Below are 6,209 nucleotides of genomic sequence, written 5' to 3'. Positions count from 1 at the left end.
ACTAAATGCGTGGTAGCAAGAATTATAAATTTGAAAGAGAAAATTTCCGGTAAATTGTTACGATATAAACATAAACATTTCAGGTAAAAAAAATTATTATTGTAGTAAAACATAAATATATGGTACTTAAACCATTCATTGAAATGGTTTAAATAACGTATATTTATATTTTATTCCCATAATTAAATGTGTTTTTTGACTGAAATATCTTTACCGTGCAGTACGGTAGTTCCAGCTGAATTTTTTTCTCCGGGTATTAATATATTTATTATTAAAACTCGCCCATTAAAAATTATTTTGATAATCAAAGTCAAATGCTATGTGAACATCAATAAAATAAGTTTGACGAAATTGGGGTAATGGAGAAAGGTACCGAAGCTGCGTCGAAGAAAAATTTGCAGGAGTCAGAAAAATTCAATAAACTCTGCTTAGTTGATTGTAGGTTAAAAGAAAAAAAAAAGTTTCTGATCTTACGAAACTCATTTCGATAAATATTTATAATTATGAAAAGTCACAAAACTCAGACACAAAAACGTACTTTCTTTGAATTAACGTGCCCTTTTTACAACGGATTTGGATTTATGAACCTCAAAATGTTGGGGGTAGCCGTAATTTCTATGAGTTAAGTCAAGAGAGCGGTTGAAAGATTGGAATCCCTTAATGTTTATTTTACTTTTTGCGTATTTCACCATATCTTAGCAAATTTGAAAGCGAATTGAAAAATTTTTGCACACTATTATATAGGGGAGAGTCGGGTAGCCCCGCTCACTTAAGGAGTATTGCTTGTATTTCTGTATAATACTGAGTAATAATAAACATTTTTGTATGTTTCTATTGTTTAATCATCTAATTAAATAATGCAAGAAGAATAAACCAAAAAAAGAATAGTTAAACTTAAAAAAATAGAAATTAAAAAAAACATGTTTTTCAGCTCTTTTCAAAATGTGTCGGGTAGCCCCGCCCAGTTACAAAAATTGTGTTTTTTGGCTATTTTTTCAGGTGTAAATGAGAATGACCAATGTATTGACAATAGATAAACCTCATTTATCATTTTTATCACAAAATTATTTTATTTATTACATATTTATATACTTTTAGTGAATTCTATCATTTAATAACAACNATTGTTTCATCTTTGCTGCCGAAAAGTTGATTCTTCTGACCTCTTTATTTGAAGTAACTGTTTTACAGCCTAAAATATTTTACAGAAACCGCAACACTGTTGTCGATAATTACTTTTCCATCCCCAGCGCTGATGCATTTTAAAAATGAATCATTTTCCTGATGTTTGAGAGGCAAATCCCAGATACCCAAGTCAAAATTCTTGATATTCCTCTCAAACCATTTTGATGGTTTACGTTAGTTTCAGTGCGATTCATGATGGTTCAAAATCATTTGATGGTCGCCATCATCCAACATTTTCCATTACGTGTTGATGGTTTTTGATATGCCAGCAAACTTCCATCATTCCATGATGGAAAATGCAACTTTAATACTATCGTTAGCCACCACGAGAAGTTTGACTTTCATGAACCAACAATCCATGATAATCCGTGATGGTTCATGATTGTTCCAACTATACATTTCCATGATGGTTTAAGGGGAAATTTCGTTGGTTCTCAGGAATAAACCATCAGAACAATTTGGGTTTTTTTATGTTGGACCATCATATATTAGCATATATGGCAACGTTACTTTTAAAAAGTAACGAGTAAAAGTACAAGTATTTTTTAAAAAAAGTAACGAGTAAAAAGTAAAAAGTTCTTATTTTAAAAAGTAACGAGTAAAAAGTACAAGTAAAAGTACAAGTATTCAAAAAAAAGTAACAATTTAAAAGTACATTTCTAGGAAATCGAAAATTCAAAGTAACCTGAAATTTTATTGAATAATATTCTTATGTTCTTTAATGGTTTTGCAAAATTGTTGTTATTTAATTAATTATTTTTAATTTTGACAGTTATGGACATTAATTTATTTTTAAATTCGGAAGAATATCATAATATAATTTTATAATATAATAGGATAATATAATTTTAAAAATCAAATATAATTTTAATATCAAACTTTTTATGGATTTGCACGAAAAAGAAATTTTACCTATTGATTTGAATTTTTAGAAGTAGTTTAAATAGTTCTGAAGTTCTTAAAGATTTGACAAGGTCGGGCATAAACATAATTTTAGTAAAAAATGTGCTAGGTAAAAATGTATTTAGTAAAAAATGTATTAAGACAAAAATATATTATTAGTGAGTTAAAAAAGAAAATTGAAAAACGTAATAACAAAATCGAGCATTTTTTATTTAAAATGTATTAAACAAATGCATAAAACTCGAAAACGAAGGAAAATAACTTGTTATTAATATTTTTATATATTTTGCAAAATAATTGCATTTCGAAAGCATTTTTTTTTTAGAAAGCTTACCGAGCCTTAGAAAAAAGTAACGATTTCATTTGACATTTCCGCTACAAATACTTGTACTTTTTCCCCAAAAAAGTAACGAAAGTACAAGTGAAAGTACTAAATTTAAAAAGTAACGAAGTACAAGTAAAAGTACGTATTTTTTACTTGTACCGGCGGTACAAGTAACGAAAGTAAAAGTACTGCCATATATGTATATCAGTTTAAATTCCTACATTGGGATGGTGGTTGTTCATGATCGTTCCAAAATTTGATTTCTAAAATAATACGATGGAAATTCGAGATGGTTCATAACATAAACAAACCATTAACGCAAGTTGATATTCTTATGTTGGACCATCATAAATCAGTCCAAATTCCTACATTGGGATAATGGTTACTTATGTTGTTTACTATCGAAACATGATACGTTTCATGATGGAATTATTGATTATTACCATCAAGATTATGTTGGTCCATCAAAGGAAAAATATCAAAAATTTTGACTTGGGTATCAACGTTACGGCACAAGTTTCTTACCCTAAGAACACGAAGAATTCATATGTCGAGTTTAAAGATTAAACCTTAAGCTTTTCACATGAGCATGAACCGTCGAATTTAACTCTCGAGCCATTCATTGGCTTAAATTGGCGTGATGCATCCTCGTGCATCTAAACAAGGTTCTTCGAAGCTCTTTCGCCAAGCGAAACCAAAAATTCACAGTTTTAATGCCTTACGCTTGAATCAATGCTACAATTTAAAACTGTATGTGCTATCTTGCTGTAAGGAATTATATGGGCTTTAGAACAGGGAAATAACTAAAATATTTTACAAACTATTAAACTCTTTAAAAATCACCAATTTGGCGACATTTTTTTCATCTAGATGAAAACTGTCCAAATCAATGCCTTATTCCCATTTTTTGCAATAAAAAAAACGTCATTTAGTTAATAAATTTTATGCTTATTTTAATTTTTCGTAAGCACATTTTGTTAATATCTTAATCGTAACAAAATGAAGGATTAATTAAATTTGAAAAATAATCAACTGCTGAGTAATAATCAAAAGTGAAAAAAATAATAAAAAAATTAAACTTAGAAATATTAAATTGGTGATAAAATATGACGTGTTAAGTAAAAAGCAACAATTTTACTTGTCAACACTGCATAACGATAACATGATATTGCATAACAGTTCAGAATGGATACGGTTATATCTTTTGAGCCTTTTATATTACAAAAAGTTCCATACTAATTTTAAGATTTATATCTGGCAAAATATAATTTCTCACTCTCTTACAGTTTATAATATTTGTTCATTTTCTTTACTTTTGACATCAAGTCAAGCGCGAACTAATAAAGTAAAGATCTCGAGAGAGATAAATTTTTCTACCACAATGATTAAACATTTTTAGTGTAAAGTAAAGAATAAAAAGCGAAAAAAAAATATTCGTGAAAAAATGCACTTAACTTCAATAACTTTTGCACAAATTGGAAATTCGAAAAAAAAAAAATTAGCGTTATGTTTATAAAAGAAAAAAATTGAGAAGCCTTACATCTTTTTGGGAAAGAATTATTCGAATGGAATGAATCCTTGAAAAGATGCGACGAGAAATATGACACATTAAAATAACATTAGAGTAACAAATTTTAGAATCGTTATAGAGGTTGATCTGCATAATCTAGCTTTTCAAATCTTTGACAACTCCCCTTATTTTGGGTGTGATAAATCAATATTTGATGAGAAAAAGATATGTTCGTTTTTTTTCGCTTTTTGTTTGTTTTTTTGGTCAGAAAAAGCATATTTCGTCTATATATTATGGGTTGTTTTGCACACTGTATGTAGGATTTTTTAAAAAAAAAGTTCAGTTTGATTTGGATCTGTGTAGAAATTATTATTTTGTTAATAAAAATATATGAAACGCTAATTTAACAATATTAAAAGAAAGCATTTAAAAAAAAACTTAAAAAAATATCAACGTTTGAGTGATTATATTTAATGTTATTGTAAAAATGATGTATTTCTAGACTGTTATGGCTGTTGTTGTAGTTCATTTACGTTTACACTGAAGATACACAATGGGCTATTGGCGACGGTGTGGGAAGCATCACTGAGGATGATCTGAGGACATGCCATCACAATTTTGATCCTCTCCAGAGGGAAGTCGGACACTTTATGGTAAGACAGTTTAACGGCCAATACCGCACACCATCGGTCCCTGCGCAGACTAATCCAATTGGCCACCCATCCGCACTCTGACCGCAGTCAGTGATTCTTGACTTCGGTGATCTGATGGGTTATGGAATGTTCAAACTTTCTTAGATAGAAATTTAAATGATAATATTAAAATAATAATATTAAAATGATAATATTAAAATAATAATATTAAAGTAATAATATTAAAATAATAATATTAAAATAATTATATTAAAATAAATGAGATAAAGATCAGTTCCACCAATAGGAAAGACATTCTTAAAAACAAAAAGCACATTAGTAAACTAATTGGGGAAAATAATACGCGAAAAATGAAGAGAAGAAATAAGCATCGACAATATTTTGTTATTCAAAGTGTCTAATATAAAATAATAATAAAATAAGTTTAGCCCATTAACACTCAAATTTCAATTCTGTGATGAAGTGAAAAATGCTCCTATTTATAAAGTGGTTACATGGTGAAATTTAAACTGAACGAACACTTAAAACAATTTTAAATGAAGAAGAACGTCCCTATAATTTGCAATCTAAACAAAAAATTTTATTACAAACTGTGAATACAAATTTTTTGCTCGACCAATAATAATGCGAATTATAAAATCATGTTAATGTCACTGTTTACATTGTTTACGGAAAACTTCCACCTTTCCTTAGAAGAAAATTAGGCAATATCGAGTCATTAAAAATTTGGAATTATTATTTTTCGCACAACGCTCAAAATAAAAACTCGACCACCCCGACTAACTTTTAATCTAATGATGGGATCTTCACGTTCTAGGATTCATTTTTGGCGATATTTTAAATTACGAAATCAGACACAAAATCGTACTTTCTCTGAATAAATATACCTTTTTTCAATGGATTTGGATTTTGACCCCCAAAATATAGGGGGTAGTAGCAATCTGGGAAATATGTTCCCCATAATTTGGTTAGGATAGCGAAAATTTGGACCACTAAATGCTAGTTTTACTTTTTGCGTATTTCGCCAAATCTGACTCTTTAAGCGAAATGAAACAACTCTGGCCACAGTTATAAAATTCGCTTATCCTAAGATAATTCCATGCAAAGACCTAAATTTGATCGACTATTCATTATTTTTTATTATTTCATTTAATAATAGTCGGAAACATTTTGAAATGTAAGGTACATAATTTCTTATATCATTTTAAATTAGTTAATTTTGCATGGCTACGTCACAAGTCTTATAGTTTTGTGCAAGAAAACAAATTTCAACAGTAAGTTAAACACCCTAAACCAGTGTTTCCCAAAGTGTGGTACGCATACCCCTAGGGGTACGGGAACAGTTTAGCAGGGGTACGCGTTCTTATGTGAAATATCTTGCAACAAACGAAAATGTCAGAAAATTTTATTTAAAAATAGTGCTAGCCATGAAATTTACGATTACGTGTTTTTCTATTGGCTATTTTTTGCAGAGTTTACAGTTATTAATTAGTGGTGTCAACAGCCAGTTGTGATTTTTACTTTTTGTGCGATTTTTCATAGTAAAAAATTCATTCATTTTTTTATTAGGGGTACTCAGCGTTACGAAAAATTTAGAAAGGGTACACAAAAGTCATAAGTTTGGGAAACACTG

General features: G+C 29.1%; 1 protein-coding gene across 1 annotated transcript in view; it reads right to left on the bottom strand.

Annotated features, from left to right (window-relative positions):
- LOC139426772 (growth hormone-releasing hormone receptor-like) overlaps positions 1–6,209 on the bottom strand; it is a gene marked incomplete at its 3' end in the record, with an annotated part of 256,063 nt that overhangs the window by 121,571 nt on the left and 128,283 nt on the right.

The sequence above is a fragment of the Parasteatoda tepidariorum genome, chromosome 10, assembly GCF_043381705.1.
Source record: "Parasteatoda tepidariorum isolate YZ-2023 chromosome 10, CAS_Ptep_4.0, whole genome shotgun sequence".
Lineage (NCBI taxonomy): Eukaryota > Metazoa > Arthropoda > Arachnida > Araneae > Theridiidae > Parasteatoda > Parasteatoda tepidariorum.
Note: the sequence above shows the minus strand (reverse complement) of the source record. Positions and strands in the feature narration are given on the sequence as shown.